This window comes from Triticum aestivum, chromosome 5A (assembly GCF_018294505.1).
Source record: "Triticum aestivum cultivar Chinese Spring chromosome 5A, IWGSC CS RefSeq v2.1, whole genome shotgun sequence".
NCBI classification, from domain to species: domain Eukaryota; kingdom Viridiplantae; phylum Streptophyta; class Magnoliopsida; order Poales; family Poaceae; genus Triticum; species Triticum aestivum.
In genome coordinates, this window is record NC_057806.1 from 120424530 (window position 1) to 120447321 (window position 22792).

Genomic DNA, 22792 nt, shown 5'->3' on the forward strand with positions numbered 1-22792 from the left:
TTCGGTGTAAAGCTCGACTCGGGGCGCGTTGTGAAGAAGATCACTTGGCAGAACCGCTTCGGCTCCATAAACCAGAAAGAATGGAGTTCTTCCAGTCGACCGGTTAGGGGTGGTCCTCAATCCCCACAGAACTGACGGAAGCTCGTCGACCCAAGCACCTGCCGCGTGCTTGAGATCATGCATCAGCCGAGGCTTCAGTCCTTTGAGAATCAAACCATTTGCTCTTTCAGCTTGTCCATTCGACTGAGGATGTGCGACCGACGCGTAGTCGACTCGTGTGCCTTGAGAGGCGCAAAAAGCTCTGAACTGGTCCGAATCGAAGTTTGACCCATTGTCAGTGATGATGCTATGAGGGACTCCATATCTGAATGTTAGTCCTCTGACGAAACTGATAGCAGTGCCAGCATCGAGGTTCTTGATAGGCTTGGCTTCAATCCATTTGGTGAACTTGTCGACTGCCACAAGCACATGCGTGAATCCGCTCCTGCCTGTTCTCAGTGGACCAACCATGTCCAGTCCCCAGACAGCAAAGGGCCAGACGACTGGAATGGTCTTCAGGGCTGATGCAGGCTTGTGTGACATGTTGGAGTAGAACTGGCAGCCTCCACATTTGTCGACTATCTCTTTTGCCATCTCATTTGCTCTAGGCCAGTAAAATCCCGCTCGGTATGCTTTAGCCACAATGGTCCGAGAGGACGCATGGTGGCCACAGGTCCCTGAGTGGATATCATCGAGGATTATCCGACCTTCTTCTGGTGTTATGCACTTCTGACCGATTCCAGTCGCGCTTTCTCTATACAACTGCCCCTTTATGACTGTGAAGGCCTTGGATCGGCGGACGATCTGTCGAGCCTCTTCCTCGTCTTCTGGGAGCTCTTTCCTTAGGATATACGCGATGTACGGTATCGTCCAGTCGGGAGTGATTGCCAAGACTTCCATGATTAGGTCGACCACCGCAGGAACTTCGACTTCAGTCGGATCTGTGGCACTTTTCGGTTGTGGGGCTTCTTCTGTGAAAGGATCCTCCTGGACTGACGGCGAGCGGATGTGCTCCAGAAACACATTGCTGGGAATGGCTTCTCTCTTGGAGCCTATTTTTGCCAGATCATCAGCTGCTTGGTTTTTCAGTCGGGGGATGTGATGAAGCTCTAACCCCTCGAATTTCTTTTCTAGCTTTCTCACTGCATTACAATAACCAGTCATAGCTGGACTTCTGACGTCCCACTCCTTCATCACCTGATTAACCACCAAATCTGAGTCGCCATAGACCATGAGGCGACGGACGCCGAGTGAAATGGCCATGCGCAACCCATACAAAAGTGCTTCATACTCTGCTTCATTGTTGGAGGAATCGAAGTGAATCTGGAGAACATATCTGAGCTTATCTCCTCGGGGGGAGACTAGAACTACCCCAGCACCGGAACCATTCAGCATCTTAGATCCATCGAAGAACATGGTCCAGTGCTCCGAGTGAACTTGAGTCGGAAGTTGCTGTTCAATCCACTCGGCTATGAAATCTGCGATTGCTTGGGACTTGATAGCCTTCTTTGCTTCAAACTTGATATCTAAGGGAAGGAGTTCAATCGCCCACTTGGCCACTCGACCAGTTGCATCTCTGTTATGCAGAATCTCTGACAGTGGGGCGTCGCTGACGACTGTAATGGAGTGGTCAGAGAAGTAATGTGCAACCTTCTTGGTGGTCATATAAATCCCATATACAAGCTTCTGGTAGTGAGGGTATCTTTGTTTTGAAGGTGTCAAAACTTCAGACACATAATAGACTGGGCGCTGAACTCTGAAGGCCTTTCCTTCTTCTTCCCGCTCGACCGTAAGTACTGTGCTGACAACTTGCCATGTGGCTGCAATGTAAAGCGGCAGAGGCTCTTTGCTGATTGGGGCGGCAAGCACCGGCTGGGTGGAGAGCAGAGCTTTGAGCTCTGCAAATGCTGCATCAGCTTCCGGAGTCCACTCGAACTTGTCAGACTTCTTCATCAGTCGGTAAAGGGGCAATGCCTTTTCACCGAGACGAGAAATGAATCGACTTAGGGCGGCCAAGCAGCCTGTAAGCTTTTGGACGTCGTGCACGCGAATGGGACGCTTCATCCGGAGTATGGTGCCAACTTTTTCAGGATTGGCATCGATCCCCCGTTCGGAAACGAGAAAACCGAGTAACTTTCCACCTGGAACTCCGAATGTGCACTTTGACGGATTGAGCTTGATATCATACCTCCTGAGGTTGGCAAAGGTTTCGGCACTCGCAGGTCGGAACCTTTGCGTGACTTGACCACAATATCATCCATGTATGCCTCCACGTTCCGACTGATTTGAGTGAGCAAACACTTCTGAATCATTCTCATGAACGTGGCTCCGGCGTTCTTGAGGCCGAACGGCATGGTGACATAACAGAAGCATCCGAATGGGGTGATGAAAGCTGTTTTGATTTCGTCGGGTCCATACAGACGGATCTGATGGTACCCGGAATAAGCATCTAGAAAAGACAATCTCTTTCACCCCGCAGTCGAGTCGACTATTTATTCGATGCGAGGGAGAGGAAAATGATCTTTCGAGCTGTCCCGATTGATATGTTTGAAATCAATGCACATGCGAAGTGACTTGTCCTTCTTGGGGACCATGACGACATTGGCGAGCCACTCGGAGTGGTAAATCTCTCGGATAAACTCCGCTGCTAAGAGCCGAGCCACCTCCTCGCCAATGGCTTTCCTCTTCTGGACGGCGGACCGTCAAAGATGTTCTTTCACAGGCTTGAACTTCGGGTCGACTCGTAGACGGTGCTCAGCCAGCCCTCTGGGAACTCCAGGCATGTCAGAGGGTTTCCATGCGAAGATGTCCCAGTTCTCACGGAGGAGCTGGATGAGCGCTTCTTCCTATTTGGAGTCAAGCGTCGTTGAGATGTGAGGGCAGCATCGGGGTCGGTCGGGTGAATGTGGACTGTCGTTGTTTCACCGGACGACTGAAAAGCTGATTCTGAAGTAGGCTTCTTGGATCGTAGCAACTCGCTTGGATCGGCAGTCTTTTGGTACTCTTGCAGCTCGACCACTGCCATCTGAGCATCTGCAATCTTTGAGCCCTTCTGAAAGCACTCTTCCGCCTTCTTCCGATTGCCTGTAACAGTGATCACACCTTTGGGGCCGGGCATCTTCAGTTTGAGATACACGTAACATGGCCGGGCCATGAAGCGTGCGTAAGCTGGCCTGCCCAAAATGGCGTGATAAGCACTTTGGAAGTCCACAACCTCGAATGTCAACTTTTCCTTGCGGTAATTCTTTGAATCACCGAAAACCACATCAAGAGCGATCTGGCCGAGTGATTGGGCTTTCTTCCCAGGAATGACTCCGTGGAAACTCATGTTACTGGTGCTGAGCCTGGACATCGGAATGCCCATTCCTTTCAATGTTTCAGCATACAGTATGTTCAGGCCACTGCCACCATCCATCAGGACTTTAGTCAGTCGAGTGCCTTCAACAATTGGGTCGACCACCAAAGCTTGCCTCCCAGGGGTGGCAATGTGCGTCGGGTGATCAGACTGGTCGAATGTGATGGCAGTCTGAGACCACTTCAGGTAACTGGGTGTTGCCGGGGCAACCATGTTCACCTCTCGGTTAATGACTTTCAGTCGACTTTTGCTTTCGACATCGGCAAAAATCATCAGGGTGGAATTGACTTGGGGGTATCCATCGTCACTGTCTTCCTTGTCCTCGACTCTGTCCGACTCTTTTTCCTTATCCTTGGACTGCTTTCCTTGGAACTGCTGGATCAGGAGCCGGCACTGTCGAGTGGTATGCTTTGGGTAAATAAAATTACCCTCTTCATCCTTCTTGGTGTGGATGTGACATGGCAGATCCAAAACATCATTTCCGTCTTGATCCTTGACTTTCTTGGGCTTCCAGGGGCCTTTGGGTTTTCCCTTGAAATTTCCCTGGGTTGCGGCCAGGGCCTCCCCAGGGGCGGCTGGCTCGGCCTTCCGCTTCTGCTTCCGACTGGAATTGCCTCCGGTTTCCTGGGCGACTGCTTTCTGCTTGCCACTCCGGAGTCGATCTTCATCTTCTCCGTTAGCGTACTTGGTGGCAATCTCCATCATCCGATTCAGAGACATCTCTCCAGTTCGACCGAACTTCAGATTCAACTCTCTGTATTTAACACCTTCCTTGAAGGCACAAACTGCTTGATGGTCTGGCACATTCTCAACCGAGTGATGCAGCGTGATCCACCTCTGGATGTATTCCCTCAGAGTTTCATTCGGCTTCTGCACGCAAGACCGCAACTCTGTAAGGCCTGCAGGTCGCTTGCATGTTCCTTCAAAGGTCGTGATAAACACTCGGGAGAGGTCCTCCCAAGTGTAAATGCTGCTGGGTGCTAACTGATTTAGCCACGCTCTGGCCGAGCCCTCTAACATGAGAGGCAAATGCTTCATGGCCACCTCATCATTGCCACCGCCAATCTGTACAGCTACTCGGTAATCTTCGAGCCAAGTGTCAGGCTTAGATTCACCGGTGAACTTGCTGATTCCAGTCGCCAGCCTGAAATTGGGAGGAATCACTGCGGCTCTGATGGTTCGACTGAAACACTCTGGCCCTGAAGCACGTACTCCGCTGCTGGCAGGCGCATCTCTGTTGTGGCCTTCTCGATGAGCTCTGTTCCTATCAACGAAACCTTGAACGAGGATGGATCTCGCATCAAAGCCTGGGTCTCTGGGGTCGACTGGAATCCTCTGCCCAACACTATGAGGGCGTCTGTCATCTTGCCGTCGAGGCGCATATGACCCACTCCTCGGGGGAGGGGTTGGCACTCGACGTTGATCATCACGGTCAAATCGGTGATCATACTGCTCATTTCTCCTGTACTGGTCACGCCGATCACCACGTCCCTCACGCCTCGGGGGCAATCTCGGGCTGTGAGCCGACTCGACTGTATCTATTGCGACAGATCGACTGTGGATCCTATCCCGCGACTGAGAGACAGCGGAATTCTGGTTTCCCGCCGCCCGGAGCAATGCTCTGGTCTGTAACAAGCCCCTGCCAGCCTCCGACTGGGAGGGCTGAATTGATTCTGCTATACGGGCCGCAGCGGCCAAATTTTGAACTGGGGTTCGATATACCTGCGTCGGCGGGAAGAGCTGGCGTCAACTAGACTCAGGAGCCCGCTGACGCGCTCGCTCGTCGAGTGCTCGCTGGAGATTCTCCAGTCGAGTGCGCTCGGCCAAGTTGGCCAAACGCGCGTCCTCCAAGGCCCGGGCCTCGGGGGTCTCTCCGACGATAGGAGTGCGGAGCGCGTCCATGTTCCGGCGGCGAAGCTCCTCTCGCTGTAATGACGTGAGAGGTTCGGGGAGATACTCATCGTGGGGATGCGACGGATCGCCTCCACCCGCGCCTCCACCAGCGCGAGGGAAACCGGGAGGACTGTGTGTTCCGTCGACCGCCAGAATCTCAGCCGCTGGGTCGCTGCTGTCGCACTCGGATGCGGTCTCCGTGGAGCCAGTCGACAGGTCGAACAGGCCGCAGAGGGATTCGTCGGGCTCGATCGCCGCGACTTGCGGGGTGGCCGACTGGCGAGCCACGGCATGTCTCACCCACCTCTGAAGTCTCGACCGACCGGAGCGCTTGCGCCGGTGGGAGGCAGAGCGGGAAGACGATACGGGGGCCGACCGATACTGGGTCGACGGCTGCCGCAGGAGGACGTCACGAACAAATGCGCGGAAATGCGTCGCACCGCGGACGGGGAGCGCGTCGACGTCGAGTGGTGCCTCCTGAAGCCAGGCGGAGTCATCGACGATGAAGGTGAGCGCGCCGAGACGGATCTCGCGGTCCTCCACCAAAACTCCGCAAGAAAACATGATCAAAGGGATCGGAAGTATCGCAACTTCTCCAATCAGGCGCTAAGATTCCCGCCCCACGGTGGGCGCCAACTATCGTGGTTCTAACTCTGACAGTGATGTAGGGGGGTGAATATGGAGAGGCTAGATCTTGGCTATTGGGAAGTTGTTACACGCGAGGTTTACGAGTTCAGGCCCTTCTCAGAGGAAGTAATAGCCCTACGTCTTGGAGCCCGGAGGCGGTCGACTGGATTATGCGTGTATGGATTACAGGGGTCCGAACCCTTCACACTGAGGAGGGGGGTGGCTTATATAGAGTTCGCCGGACCCCTCCTGCCCTCAGTAATGCAGGGTTTAAGGTACATTTAAGGTTGGGCGTTACTGGTAACGCCCCTAATAAAGTGCTATAATGATCATAAAGACTACTTAACAGCCGACCGTTTGCCTGTGGAGTGACTTTAGGTCTCCTGGCAGTCGAGTGGTTGGCTTCATGGTCGAGTGATAGCTTCTTGGTCGAGTGTCTTAAACTCGTCGAGTGGGATACCTTCAAGTCGATTGAAATGTGACTTCTTCTAGGGGTGTCCTAGGGTAGGACTCTTTGGTCAGGTCCGTGTTCCTACCCTAGGTACATGTCTTCATCAGTCGGTACATCTTCTCCTTAAAAGTTGATGACATCTGTATCATCTTTTCATAATTGAAACACATGTTTTTAGGTCCTCTAGAGCTTGCTACCTACTATTTTTGTTTTGTAGAATTGTTTGTGTAAAATCCCAGCATTTCCACTTTATTATTTTTTTGTTTTGTTAATATTGTGTGAATCGATGACAAGTGGTTCTCACCAGGCACCCAACACATGCCGACACCACCTCTACAACCATCATGAAATATATTTCAAGATATGATCAAAGATAACCAGTTCTATTTTAAATTAGAATATGATGATGAATTATAGCTCTATATAAATAAATTTGAAATCCATCTGGAATTAGCATATAAATTGTTATTGTGTTGGTCTACGGATTTTGGTGAGCATTAAATTTCACATGAACTATCTTTGTGTTTTCTCATATAATCTCTCCCTAATAATAAAGCACGGATTGGGTCTCCGGGTTCACCGTCACAATACACTTCTTCCCGTAATTTTACGCTTTCAGTTTTTTCATCTATATTATTTTCGCTATCCGAGGTGGTACTATTTTATCTTTTTGTTAGTCTGCCCGTCCGCTGCTTGGCTGGGCCTGCGACCATCAACTGGGCCATGTCTACTTGGGCCTTCAGCTCCTGCCCCGCTAGCGTAATCACAAAAGATTCGTGTGTGTGGCCACTACGAGTGCTTGCTCCCTATGCGGAGGGCAGGATAGCTGGCGGCATTCTTTGCTGGAGTGTAATGTGTCTAGGTGTGTGTGGGCACTTTCAGAAGCCGAGATGGTCGAGCACATGTGGGCAACCTCAGAACCTGACGCACGGCTGTGGCTCTTTGCCATGAATGACTCTCTTCCACCGGAGCAATTTCAGTTGATGATTGTTACTTTATGGGCGATTTGGAGTGCAAGACGGAAAGCTATACATGAGGATATATACCAGACTCCGTTTGCCACTGACAACTTCATCAAAGCTTACTTATCAGACATAGAGTTTTTGAAGAAGAAGAAGGAGGAAGCACATGGGATAGCAGTACCACGACCCCGTACGTGGATTCCACCACCAACAGATTACTACAAACTCAATGTGGACGCGGCCGTGTCACGCCCAGGTATGTTTGGCGCAGTTGGTGTGGTTTGCGGGGATGAGAGAGGTTTGTTCATGGGAGCGTCAGCTCTCGTTTTCAGAGGACTGCACAACCCCCAAGTGCTAGAAGCACTAGCTGTTCGGGAGGCATTAGCACTTTCAGAAGATCTCTATATCAACCATTTACTTGTTGCCTCCGATTGCAAGGTGGTGGTAGATGCAATTAGACAGGGAAGCTCAGCCGAATTTGGAGCCATTGTCGAGGAAATCAAGACTAGAGCAACTACCTTTATTTCATGTTCATTTACTCATGAGTATAGGACCTCCAATACGGAGGCCCATAATCTCGCAAAGCATGCGTTATCTTTAGGGTTTGGCCGACACACTTGGCTAGGACAACCCGACGATCTTCTTTTTGTACCTATGAACATTATGATTCAGTAATAAAGCTTTGTGAGATTCTCAAAAAAAAAGATTCGTGTGTGTTTGCATCATCAAATCGTGTAAGTAACGGACTCATGCAACGAGGAAAGACCCGGTTCTCTGCGTCGATATAAACTAGGGCACCTGACTCCACGATCAAATTGCCCGGACCTCTCTTCCGGGACCTCGTCTCATCCTTCGCTCCGTTCCTCTTTTCTCGAGAGACTAGGGTTCGTCGGTCGGCTCGGCTTGGCTGCCATCGCGAGTCCCCGCAAGCTCGGTTTGATCCTACCTCGACTGCAACCGGGGCAAGCACGATCCCAAACCTGCGCGAAGGAACGATCGAGCTCCATGGCCAAGCGCTGGATCGGTATAGAGCCGCAGACTAGAGGTGGTGGTGAACCATGAGAGCTTCGTGGATTCATCGCGTCCTGTGCTGGTCTGGCTGTGAAGGAGGAACACTCACCCAGGATCGACGTCCAGCATGATGATGATGACAACAAATAGTGCCAGACGCTGGGAACCGATGAGGACGATAGGGCCAGTAGCATTGGCCGAACCGACTTACTAAAGGCCGCCTACGAGCCAATCAAAGCCACTTCCGAGGCCCAATTATTGCTCTTCTTCTCCAACTACAAATAGTCCTCTACAAGTTTTACGTTGTTATTGGCAGGTAAATACGTCGTACAGTGCCCCTGAGTGCCTTGATTCTCATCCATGCCGGATGCAGTTGTTTGTTTACATATAGTATCCATGCGCCTGTTTATCTCCGTCGATAGTTGTGATCAGTTCTACTTTGGGCAATGTAAGACAATAAGTTTTTGGGGAACCAGCACAACCCTCTAGGGGTGGCTTATCTCATTATATATAATGGTTGTGTTACAATATGTACCATATACGTACATAGGTACAGAAGCTATACATAGTCTAACATCCTCCCTCAATCTTAGCCACTTTCTAAAGAACTGAGAAGGGTAAGATTGCGCCTACAAGCCTCAAACTGTGGCAGCGGTAAAGGCTTAGTGAAGATGTCTGCAAGTTGATCCTTAGATGAGATAAACTTGATCTGGAGTTGCTTCTGTGATACACGTTCCCGTACAAAGTGATAGTCAACTTCAATGTGTTTCATTCGGGCATGAAATACTGGATTTGCAGAAAGGTATGTAGCACCGATGTTATCACACCAAAGAATAGGAGGCTGTGGTTGAGACAAACCCAACTCCTGAAGCAAAGACTGCACCCAAATAATCTCTGCAGTAGCATTAGCCACAGCCTTGTACTCAGCTTCAGTACTGCTACGTGACACAGTAGCCTGTTTCCGAGCACTCCAGGCGATCAAATTAGAGCCAAAGAATACTGCATAACCCCCATGGATCGCCTGTCATCTGGGCTACCAGCCCAATCTGCATCAGAGAAGGCCGAAAGGACCCGAGAGGAAGTCGGCCGAATATGCATACCAAATGTCAGGGTGAACTGAACATAACGAAGAATGCGTTTAACAGCAGCCCAATGAGTATCTCTGGGAGCCTGAAGATACTGACAAACCCTGTTAACAGCATAAGAGATATCTGGTCTCGTGATCGTCAAGTACTGAAGTCCACCAACAATGCTCCTGTACTCTGTGGCATCCGCAGGAGACAAAAGCTCACCATCAACAGTTGTTATCTTGTCGGTAGACGACATGGGTGTGGTGGTCGGTTTGCACTTCAGCATGCCAGCTCTCTGTAACAACTCCAAGGAGTACTTCTTCTGCGTAAGGACAAGACCAGTAGCACGAGAAGTGACCTCAACTCCAAGAAAGTAGTGAAGCTTCCCAAGATCTTTGACCGCAAAATCAGCACCAAGAGAGCAGACAAGAGCATCAGCAGCATACTGAGAAGAGCTGACAAGGATAATATCATCGACATATACCAAAAGATACATAGTGACTTCTGGCTTCTGTAGAAGAAATAACGAAGTGTCAGCAGTAGACGGCACAAACCCATGAGCACGAAGGGCAGAGGCAAGGCGGGCATGCCAGGCACGAGGAGCTTGCTTCAAACCATATAGTGCTTTGGAAAGACGACAGATATAGTCAGGACGATCAGGATCAGAGAAACCAGGCGGCTGTTTCATATAAACCTCTTCCTCCAAAAATCCATGTAGAAAAGCATTCTGCACATCAAGTTGACGAAGTGACCAACCACGAGAAACAGCAATGGAGAGAAGAAGCCGAATAGTGGTAGGCTTGATGACAGGACTGAAGGTGTCCTCATAGTCAAGACCATGATGCTGCCGAAAACCGCGAGCAACAAGTCGCGCTTTGTAACGCTCAATAGATCCATCCGAATGCTTCTTCACTTTGAATACCCATTTTGAGTCAATAACATTTACCCGTGGTGGTGGAGGAACGAGAGTCCATGTCTTGTTACGAAGAAGAGCATGAAACTCCTGCTCCATAGCCTCTCGCCAATGTGGAATGCGCAGGGCAGCCTGATATGAGCGAGGCTCAGAAGATGGATCCGCAACAGCAGCAGCCAAACAAGCAGCCAACCAAGCAACCGTACCATCCTTACGTTCCTTAGGTTTGAAAATGCCACTGCGACTGCGTGTATGTGGTCGGGACACAGGAACCACCGAGGTCGACGGAGCAGCCTGCAACGGGCTGGAGGACGGCACGTTGACGAGTCAGCCGGTGACGAACAAGGCCGACCCACCGGCGAAACCGGCAGAGCAGACGAAGCAGCTGGCGACTCCAGCATCACAGACCGGGCCGATGGCGAGCTCGGCATAGTGGGCCGTGGCGCGGCCGGTGTCGCAGGCCGATCTGCTGATGAAGGCGACGTGAGGACCCGAGCCGCGGGCGAAGACGGCGTGACGGGCCGAGCCGCAGGCGAAGACGGCGTGACGGGCCGAGCCGCGGGCGACTCGGCGGCCGCTGGCGAAACGGACCGAGCAGTGGAGATGCTCGGCGCGACGGGCTCGTCGGGTGACCATGCATGGGCACGCGAATCGATGCCATGCAACATAGGGCGATCGACGTGCCCACCAGAAGACGACGATGATGATGGTGAATCCTCCAACAGCTCCAAACGAGCTCCACGTCCGGTTCCTGCACCATGGTTAGGTAACAGCAAAGGAGAGTATGCAACATCATCAAATTGGTCAGAAGCAATAGAGGATGAATGCAGGGATGGTGGTTCGACAGTGGACACAGGAAGGTTGGCAAAGGGAAAAACATGCTCATCAAACACGACGTCCCGAGATATATAGACACGATTAGTGGGAACATGAAGACATTTGTAACCTTTATGAAGAGAGCTATAGCCAAGAAAAACACACTTCTTAGAATGAAACTCAAGCTTGCGCTTGTTATATGGACGAAGATGCGGCCAACAAGCACACCCAAATACCTTGAGAAAGGTATAATCAGGTTGTTCATTAAGGAGAACCTCAATGGGAGTCTTCATGTTTAAAACACGAGTAGGAGTACGGTTGATGAGAAAGCATGCAGTGGTGAAAGCATCACTCCAAAACCGAGGAACAGATGCATGGGCCAAAAGAGTAAGACCAGCTTCAACAATATGACGATGCTTACGTTCGACTGAACCATTCTGCTGATGTGTATGTGGACATGCTAAACGATGAGCTATCCCAAGCGACTGAAAGAAAGAGTTGAGGTTGCGATACTCGCCCCCCAGTCTGACTGGACATGAACAATTTTGTGCTTGAGAAGACGTTCAACATGTTTTTGAAACTGAACAAAAATATCAAACACATCAGATTTGCGTTTAATAAGGTAAAGCCAGGTAAAGCGACTATAAGCATCAACGAAACTGATATAGTAATTATGACCACTGACAGAAGTCTGAGCAGGACCCCATACATCTGAAAACACAAGTTCTAAAGGATGTTTCGCCTCACGACTGGACTCCGAAAAAGGAAGTTGATGACTCTTCCCCTGCTGACAAGCATCACACACTGCTACATCTTTATGACTAGACAAACTAGGAAGCTCATGACGACGCAAAATATGACGGACAATAGGTGTGGCCGGGTGACCAAGACGAGCATGCCACTGTGACGGAGAGACCCGAACTCCACTGAAAACACGAGCGACACCAGGATGCTCCAGACGGTAGAGGCCCTGGCACAACCGCCCACTAAGAAGAATGTCCCTCGTGGCCCGATCCTTAATAAAAAGATCAAAAGGGTGAAATTCACACAGCACATTATTATCACGTGTGAGTTTAGGAACTGAAAGAAGATTACGGGTCACAGATGGAACTCGAAGAACATTGCGAAGCTGAAGACTCCTATTGGCATGTCTAGTGAGAAGAGATGCTTGACCAATATGAGAGATGTGCATACCTGCTCCATTGGCGGTGTGGATCTTGTCGGAGCCATGATAGGGTTCACGAGTGTGAAGCTTCCCCATCTCGCTGGTTAGATGCTCTGTCGCCCCAGAGTCCATGTACCAGTGTGGATCGATGGAGTAGGACTGAGTGTGTCCCTGTTGCTTCTGCGGCGCGGGACGATCAGCCATGGCGACCTGACGGGCATTGTTGCGTGTATCTTTGCCGTCATTGCCAAGACCAAGGAAGCTTCGCTGGAAGCGCTTATGACACTTGGAGGCCCAGTGCCCATCGCGGCCACAAAGCTGACACACACGTGGACCGCCAGCCCCCGGTAAGGTCGCAGTAGGTGGGGGGGCCGAGGCGGGCGACGGTGGCAGCCCCAAGGGAGACCGGGGTGATGAAGAAGAGCGGCCACCCTTGGTGGCGACGTTGGCCGAGAGGGAGCCAGTGCCCCTGGTGCGGCGAGTCTCGACCCGTTGCTCAGTGAGAAGGAGCCGAGAGAAAACCTCGTGTGCCAGCATGGGTGTCGAGTTGCCCCACTCGTTGATGATCTCGACTAAGGCATCATACTCCTCATCAAGACCATTGACAATAAACGAGTTGAACTCGGAGTCGGTGAGGGGCTGTCCAATGGAGGCCAATGTGTCGGCGAGGCCCTTGACCTTGTTGTAGAACTCAGTGGCAGTGGAGTCAAGCTTCTGACACTCTCCAAGCTGACGACGGAGTGCAGAGACACGAGCCTGGGACTGCGCTGCAAAGGTGCGCTCAAGGATGGTCCAGGCCTCATGAGACGTCTTCGCGAAGACAACAAGGCCGGCAACTGCCGGCGAGAGCGACCCCTGGATGGAGGAGAGGTTCGCCTGGTCCTACCCCGTCCAGACGCGATGGGCCGGATTGTAGACCGGACCGTGCACGCTGTCTACCAGCGCGGGTGGGCAGGGAAGCGATCCGTCGACGTAGCCTAGCAGGTAGTGACTCCCCAAGAGCGGGAGAACCTGCGCACGCTAGAAGATGTAGTTGTCGGCGGAGAGCTTGATGGTGATGAGATGACCGAAGTGAAACGGCGGCGGTGAAGACAATCCCATCGAGGAGGCTGCCTGGGGTGCAAACACCATGGAGGCAGCCGGAGGCACCGAAGCCGATGCGGGAGGAGGCGGGACGGCAGCCAGGGCGGGCGCCGCAAAGCTCGCGGCCGGTGCGGACGCCGCAAGGCCCGCGGCCGGGGTGGACGCCGCCAACCCCGCCAGCGGGGCAGTGTGATCCGCTTGCGGCAGGAGCGGCGGGACGACGCCTGCGGAGTCCGCAGCGGACGGCGGCGCCGCGGTGTGGACCACGAGGTCACGCCCAAGCGAGGGCGCCGGCGGCGTGGAGAAGACGGAGCCGATGCTCCTTGTCCCGATCGGAGCCGGAACAGAGACGGCATCGAGCGGGAGGTTGAGCAGAGCCGCAAGAGAGGCCGGGAGGAAGCCCGCAGCAGTGGAACCGGTGGTGGCGGCGCTCGACATGGCGGCGGCGCGATCGGTGGTGCGGCGGCGGCGGTGAAGGGGGCGGCGGCTGCGGCGGCGGTGCGGGTATTAGGGTTTAGAAGCGGAAGCGATCGTAACCTAGCGTGATACCATGTAAGACAATAAGTTTTTGGGGAACCAGCACAACCCTCTAGGGGTGGCTTACTCATTATATATAATGGTTGTGTTACAATATGTACCATATACGTACATAGGTACAGAAGCTATACATAGTCTAACAGGCAACGATCTGCCGACGGCGAGGCAACGTGGAGCGATGGAGGTAGTGGTATGCCATGTTCCTACAATCCTATGGTAAGCATGTGTTGATCTCGCCGGCACGGAGCCGCCGTGGACTGTTCGCCGGCGTGCGACGACGAGGAGGCAGATAACAGCCATCACTGGAGCAGCTAAAACCGTGCCCTCTCCAGCCATCAAGCTGGAACTCTCTCCACCCCAAAACTTCCATCACGTACTTGTGAAAGAATGGCGTTGCATGCTTACGTCGTGGTGTTGATCGACGTCTCTTTGACCTTAGGAGCATGCATGCTCGGAGTGGACGACAGCTTCATCATCTCATCCTATTTTGGTTTGTTCTCTACACGTGTATGTAAGGAGGTGACGGCAAGTACTTGACGGCGGAAGCTTTATCATCTGCTTTTGTTTTATTTTTGTCACTGGATACACACGGTGCGTATCTACTGATGTATGCAATGGTGTAAATCATTCAGGTTTGATATACACTAGATGACCCGGTTGCGCCAATGGCGCAAGAACCGAATTAGAAAGAATGTTAGTAGTGCATAAGTAGGAGATGTTACTGGAAAGATAATGCAATGTGGATTATATTACAAATCATGAAATCAATATCAGAGAACCAAATAATGTCACCACCTCTGTACTAACAACCAACATTTTAGCATAAGCAGTATCACAGGAATGTTTACTTGCACATCAGGAGTATCACAATTACAACTAAAGAGGCATTGTCCTCACTGTTGTCCCTGAGCCCTTCACAAGGAGAGTTCCAAGCCTCGCAACTTCTTCCTCCAGCTCTGCACATGACCCTCAGTTACGAACCTCGTCCCTCAGCAATTAGACTCCGGTAGTTTGCAAACTCCCATTTCCCATTGCAGATTGATTTACATGGCTACTCTCACCAATGAGAGGACCAAGCACAGAAAAGATTCAGAACTTTTGGAAGCAAAATTTATAGAGCTATGAGGTCTCTGAGCACTTACCATGCCTAATCGCATGAATCCAACAAATTTGCCAACTCAAATGCTACAAAGACCAAATGATGGTGTGAGGCAGCTCACCATATATTATCGACTCTTACAATGATAGATCCATAGATCAGCGAGGATATTCATAAATGCTTCACCTAAGAAGGCCAAGATGCCATACACACAATTAGAGCCAAAACAACACTTGAAGCAGTGGAAATAGCCATCCACTTGCTGGAGGAAATAAATGAAATAACAAGCAAGAAGAAAGCAAAATGATGTCGGCAGTGTATCAAACAATCGTACTGAAATGATCAATACACAAAAAAAGGAAGCGATCTCTAGTTGTCAACGCACTGAATTTAGCATATAAATGACATGGTGACTAAAATAATTACCTTAGATCATCTTAGGAAATGTTCCAGCAAAGAAGGCAATGACTTTTCCGTATCACCCATAGCATGATTTTTTCAACTTCAAATCGTATGATACCATGGACTCTGCATATGTTGATAGGACATAATAATTAGCCACAAAAAACAGGGGTACGGATAACACATTGAAAGTAAAAGCAGAGAGCAAATTTAATGCTTACAGCAAAGAATGGGCACAGATAACTTACTGGTTCATCTGCCACTACTTTATTATCTATGAAGAAACTAAAAGTCAAATGTACAACTAAATCAGGAATAAGAACACCATAATAATTAGCCACAAAAAACAGGGGTACGGATAACACATTGAAAGTAAAAGCAGAGAGCAAATTTAATGCTTACAGCAAAGAATGGGCACAGATAACTTACTGGTTCATCTGCCACTACTTTATTATCTATGAAGAAACTAAAAGTCAAATGTACAACTAAATCAGGAATAAGAACACCATAAAACACTGGGCTTGGTCTGCATGCAAACCATTAATCTGATTGGAGATGGAAAATTAACCAATATTGTACCTCGTGCATTGGCACGGGTCTCGCCGATCTGAGCCTGGCAACAAAACATACCAGCATGTAAAGGAAGGGTTGTAGAAAAATTAAGAGAAGCAGATGCCAAGTAAACAAAAAGCATGTATCTTAGTCATCTCAATCATATTATCCATAGCGCTCCTCTAGGAATGAGCGAGAAAATGATCAAAAATCATATGGCAAAGGAATATCAAGGACATCACAAACAACAACAATAAAGGAAACACTACGCATTGCTCTGAAAAAGGTCCCGACCCTGGCGGGCGCGCGTGAAGGGCCGACGTGGCGGCATATCGACTGCACCTGGCAATTGTCTTGCTATTGCTAGCCCTCATCGCCGATGTGCTCCTTCCTTAGTCGCTGCCCTCGAACCTCCTACTTAGCCGGGGAGGGGAGGGTCGCGGGGCGCATGAGCCGTGTGAGATCGGCAGCTGCCATCTCCCACCCATTGAGCCGCCTACTTGACTGGCACCTGCTCCGCCCCTCCTTCGGCCAACAACGTCTAGGTTGAGCACTTCCTCGGAACTACTGATACAGAATTGAAAAACAAAGAATGGAAAATGCCTTATTAGCAACACATGGATACCCCCAGTTTATAGAAGGATAGTAAGCATGGAGATGAGTTCATAGACATGGTGCTCACGAGAAGGGCTGCTGGTGATTCCTATATTCTTCAGCGGAGGAGAAACCAAATTAAGAGAGGATCATCATGTTCTATCTTACTCGAGTGACCAAAAGATGATATAATCATTAATTAATTTGTGCAAGAATAATATTAATAAATTCAATAGTTTAGAAAGAGTGAAGAACAATATTAATCAATAGAAAGAGCGAAGAAATTACCTCCTTCTGTTCAGTAACACCGCCATGTACAAATCATATAACCTGCAGATTTCAAAAGAAAAACTTATGGCCTCATAAAAGTTGTGGCATAGTTCTAAAAAGTTGGATCGTGAGATTCAACTTTTATATAACAAGTAATTTATATAGCAAATTTCACACTCTATATTCTTTCTCATATCTTTTCTTAATGTCCCGTAACTCCATCCATATAGTTTATATAACAAGTATTTTGCACAAAAAATAGTTCACACCCTCAGATCATCACACTCTGTATAGGCAACAACAACTACCAGACGTACGACACAATCTGTTCTACTAAACATGTCACGCATGGCTGGTATTCCAAAAGAGAGCAGTCACATGTGAAGAAGGGTCTCACTCAAGGTCATCATGTTGTGTTCTGTTTCTGGCCATCAGTCTCAAGGATTCATGTTCAGACTCCAAATTCCACTTTCTTGTGTATGCACAAAGGACAACTAATTGGACTCTGCATCTATAGTTTTCTGCTTCAACAGGTTAAGAAGATTCATGTCCAGAATCCAAGTCACAGCTTTCTTGCTTATGTAGAAAGAGGGAAAGACAGTAATGCTCCATTGCCTTCTAGATTTATTACATTTAAAAGCTAGATAGTAGAGCCAGTTCCTACAGGTCAAGTAAATTCTACGCAAATAGTGCCCTGTAACCAGTATACATACACAATCAGACAAAAAGAAAAACATGGACATAAAAATTGTTGCACCCATGATTTCTACTGTATTTGCAACATCCATCCATTTATCTCTGTATATCCATGAAAGCAAGAGTCATCGTCAAAATGTTTGTCCGTTCAACAAGCGAGCAGTTACTACAACGCTTCTATTGCCCACCCCTACTTAAATGTTTTGAAAAGGTTATGCCATAGGTGGTTCCGGTATGGTCTTTTAATAGGTTAATAAGTCATTTCTCGATAAGTTGATGCTTGCATGGTCTGTCCTGTGCACGGTGGGTTATTAGAAGACAAATATATCAAAATGAAGTGAGTATTAACCACACAAACACACACAATTTTGATTTTTTACATTAACTTTCCTTGTCATAGACCTCGTCCTAGATGAGTAGAGCTTCTGCTCTTAATCACAACAAATAAATCAAAGTAAATATAGTGCTAATCGTTTGTATGTACACTCGCATACTAACAACAGGCCGCAATTACTAAATCCCAAAAATTAGGCCTTTTTTTGCGAAGACCCAAAAATTAGGCTATGACTGAACCGAACTTCCAAACCAACGTCGAGGGTCACAGATATTCTACAAGATGAATTGATGGAAATGGAAACATAAAGTATGCACTGGCAGTAGAACCAAAATTTGCAAACCTGTGACGATGAAAAAAAAACTGAATACAACAAACTATATCTCAGCCATGCCATCTGAAGGTTCTGAACCATCCAAATAAATTTTATACCAAGATTATTGATGCATTCCTGTAAAAGAATAAGATACAGAAAAGGCAGTTAAAAACCCAGGTGCAGGTCTGTTTAAAATTCAGGGGCAGGTCTGTTTAAAATTCGGATCAATTCTACATCACTATTTTCCAATTCTACATCACTTGTTTGTGAATCTCCAAGGAAACAGACCTAAACTTTGTGAATCAGTATGTGGTGCATCCCAATATTATTTTTATCAACACGGGGTGCATTGTCAGGTAGTATACCTGAAGTCCAGAATTTAGTTAAGCAATAGAGCACACTTTATATGTATACGTACTTAATAACCAGAGTAGAATGTAAAAAGTCTATGGAAAGGGAGATAACAAACTAATAAAATACCTTGTCATGGCAAGCCTGTAAATACTTCCATAAAGCAACCTGGAACATCAAAATCCAACTATGAAATTCTTAGTGTGACACCTCCTAAAAATATAGTGCAGTTAACGGATCTAAACTAATAAGAAAATAATTTACTACATGCAGAAAAGATATTGTTCCATCATGACATCTTGCCAGTTCTGTCATGAGAAGAAGATGACCAACGAACTGTCAAGGGACTCTGGTTTACCATTACAAAGAGGCAATGGATTCAAAATGAACAATTATAGCATCAAATAGAGCAGAGCATTTGTATTTGTCAGCATAGGACATTGCAAGAGTCAGAAGAATATCATCACACAAGTACTGGAGCATCACAACACCGTCTACAAATAATTCTCATGAACTCTAAGGAAAGAACAAAAATTCTAAAAGAACTAAAAGTTGACTCTTTTGCGCATGTTCACGGAGAATTAGGTTTCCTGCTGACCATGCCTCGTTATATTATATTGCAACAGAAGAATAATAAAGATTTAGGAAATTTAAAATCAAGTATTACCATTCATTTCAACAGAAAACAAATTGTTGGTGAGCCAATATACATGTCTAAAATGTCTGTATAGTATAGATATTAGAGTTTATGTTAAATAGAAATTAGTTTCAGGTTTTTATTTGTCAGCAAAATGCCTAGGATGATCATGCATGTCTTAAAAATAAGAACAAAAATGATCCTATGTAGTTCTTTTATACAGATCAGAATCATAGATATACTCGTGCTTTCCCATTAACTCTCCCAGCTAAAACTCGGTTAATTTGCCCACGTACAACAGTTTTAGAAGGGTCCCGGTCAGCCCAGGTTCGTCTCTCGCTCTGTGAGCCTGCTCAAGAATATTAGTCGTCCATCGATTGTGGACGATATCACTACTTGATACCTGCCTTATTAATTAGTTCAAGTCTACATCAACAACCGCTACTTGAGAAGAATTAAACTCTACTATTAGCTTGTGCGTACAATGCACATTCTATTAATGCTACCAACATTTGCTATTAGACTCTTAAATCAGAATTCATGTTTCTATTTTCTAAATCAGAATAATGACCTTGGTATAGCAGAAACAAACACACATGTAGCTAGCTGAATTACCTCACAAATTTATTAGCAAGGTAGTAGCAAAATCTTGAGCTCTTTCCGGTTCTTGCCATGTTTCCACTCCAGCAATCCCTCCCTAGCTACTGCCCAAATCTTCACTGATGCCTGCAAAAAGTGTGCACGTGTGACTGCACTAAGACAATCAAATGAACAAAGTCCGACCAAGAAAACAAAACTTATACCAATAGTTCTTAATTTGCATCCAACCACGGCATGAATGATCTATCGATTCCAAGCATTTCAAAGATGATATTTCTTTTCTCTATTGTCAAGTAAGAACAGCAAACAAGAACACCAAGCGGACCGCATCAACATATCATCAAGGAATACACCACTCCAGGAGTAAAACCATGAACCTACAGGGGTCGCCAAAGAGGCGGTGTGAGAGGAGGAAGGCTCCAGGAAGGAGCAAGACTGCTGCAGCACCCGCGACAACAGTGCACGGTCTGTCAGGGGGCAAACCTTCTTGCGATGGCGACGACCACATCCTTTCTCTGTTCGCACTTCCCATCGGCGGCGGCCCCGTTGGCACTCTCCATCTGCAGCAGATCCATGGCCGGTGAGGCATCGCAGCAATGGCAAAGAGGCAGCTGCGGTGCAGGGAGTCCACACAACTCCACGCACGCGGTGAGCTCCTGCTGCTCGCCGCCCTCCTTCGCACAGCCGATACGAGGCAGCGGCGTAGGATGGAGAAGCTCCCGACCGGCAGCGCTGGGAGGGCACGAGAGCTGCGTCGGCCGCTGGACGTGAAGAAGAGGGTTTCCAAGTAATTTTCTTGTCATACTAAATCCACAGATGTGACAAAACTGCTCGAGTGTATTGAACCTGAATGTACACATGTGTGATTTAACACTAACTTTACTACAGATTTGATTCAGTTCATCAACATGAATTTGGTTGCCACCATACACATCAGCCGGACGATTACCAGATATTTTTTTTTGACTGGGACGATTACCAGATATTACTATGATTAGCTTTAACAAGGGGACAAACAATTTGTTAGTGGTTAGCTCAACAAGAATCTAAACAATTCATGGCATTTATCTCCTAAGACACATCCAACAGTTGTGAAGAAACAGTTACATCAGGGTGGGGATAGGAACAAGGACTGAGAGAGATGAGGAACATGCCTAGTACAAATCCAATCTCAGTCCCTTTTTCTCATCGTTGATTACAACCGTTGCCATTACGAACACCTACAAAATATATGTTCTCAACTCCTGAATATCCCACGAGAAATAGCATCAATAAAGAACGATGAAACTGGACTTAAATTCAGAGAGAGAGAGAGAGAGATCACCTTGTTCTTATCCAAGCTCTTCCTCAAGATTCATCCCCTTATTTTTGTTCCTCAGATCTGCACACATATGTTTAAAAAAACAATAAATCAAAAACTGGGGAGGAAAGAACATGAAACTGGATTTAAATTGAGAGGGATGGAGAGAGAGAGAGATATCACCTTGTTCTTAGCCAAGCTCTTCCTCAAGATTCATCCCCTTCTTTTTGTTCCTCAGATCTGCACACATATGTTTAGAAAAACAATAAATCGAGGAGTGAAAACTGGGGAGGAAGATAACTCTGGCCGCAGATGGGCAACCTACACTGGGGACATGTGACGACGGCCGGCATCCCCTGGAACTCCGACCTCGCTGCTCCTTCCCTCATGCCCATCGCCCTCATCCTCCCCTGCTCCACGCCCACTGCTTCAGCGATGTGGGCCCGGTCTCTCCAGCCCCTCCACTGCCGTACGCTCCGCACCACCGCCACGAAATCTCCTCCTCCGTGGAGAGCTCCCGCAGGCGCGGCTCCTCCTCCTCTGCATCTCCAAGGTGAGCAAGGAGGCCTGGATGGTGGTCGCCGTCGCCATCGGAGAAGCTCCCCTCCACGCAAGCAGCTAGTGGGCGCCGGCTGGGGGGGAGCGACCGGCGAGGCTCTGGCCCAGGTCGGAGAGGCAAGCAGGGGAGCCGGCGTCGAGGAAAGAGGAGATGAGGAGACGAGCGGGGAGAGGGAAGGGGCGGCGTGGGAGAGAGAGGAGGGAGTGAGCGAGGAGATAAGGCTGCTGCGTTACTTTTTCCCTTTTACCCCCCGTTGATCTAGGGCTTGTTGCTTCTGTTACACAGAATTGGACGAGAGCCACGCCATTCTCTTGACCCGACTTGTAACGAGGCCCACTCATCATTCACTGTGGAGACAGTCATGAACGTGAAAAAAACGGACGGCCCACCACACGCCAGCAGCCAAAAGCGGAGCGACAGTAAAAAATCGGGCGGCCGAACGAGCGTGGCGCACGCGGTGGCTTCAGATGGGCGGGTACTCTAGCAGCTTTTATATGTTAGATATGCCCGTCCACAAAAACGGCTGGTGAGTTTGTAGAGATTGGTTTTTAGCTCAGGTATCCCGACACCCTCATGATTCATTGGCGAAATAAATCTAAAACTTCGTGACATAAAAAACGGCTGGTGAGTTTTGTAATTCATGAACAGTAACTTCAAAAAGATAGAAAACAAAATATAAAAAAACTGAAACTTCAATTTTTTGGCGAAATAAATCTGAAACTTCATGACATGAAATATTCTCAATCTTTACAAACTTGCAAGTTTGATGCATAAATTCACGGGCAGATTTCTTTTTAAGTTTGATGCAGAAAAAACATTCGAATAAGATGGAAGATTGATTTGGACTTCACTTTTATTCGCATTTGAGGGGACGGAAAAATAAGAAGAAACCGAGAAGGAGAGATGATTCGAGCCTAGGCCATTGAGTGCTTTGTGTTGAAGTAGAAGGTGTGGGCCTGCTTGGGGTAGGGGAGGGATTGATGCATACTTATGGGCTTACAATTATGTGACATTTTCTTCCGTTGCAACGCACAGGCATATTTCTTATATAATAATAATAATCTTTCCCTAATCTCTCCCTAATAATAAAGCACGGATTGGGTCTCCGGGTTCACCGTCGTGGTGTTTTTACAGAAAGGACCCTATGGTTTTTAGGAATT

The 22792-nt window shown here is 48.3% G+C and overlaps 1 long non-coding RNA gene across 1 annotated transcript; it reads right to left on the reverse strand.

Moving 5' to 3' along the window:
* Positions 1–14650: 14650 nt before the first annotated feature.
* Positions 14651–21728, reverse strand: LOC123102573 (uncharacterized). Its single transcript, XR_006449058.1, has 14 exons — positions 21399–21728; positions 21257–21313; positions 21098–21154; positions 20419–20993; positions 20257–20333; positions 19977–20150; positions 19789–19899; positions 18666–18704; positions 18213–18320; positions 16858–16899; positions 16658–16732; positions 15448–16542; positions 15065–15207; positions 14651–14973 (listed from the first exon to the last, which is right to left on the reverse strand). It is a non-coding gene; the product is annotated as an uncharacterized lncRNA (long non-coding RNA).
* Positions 21729–22792: the final 1064 nt, after the last annotated feature.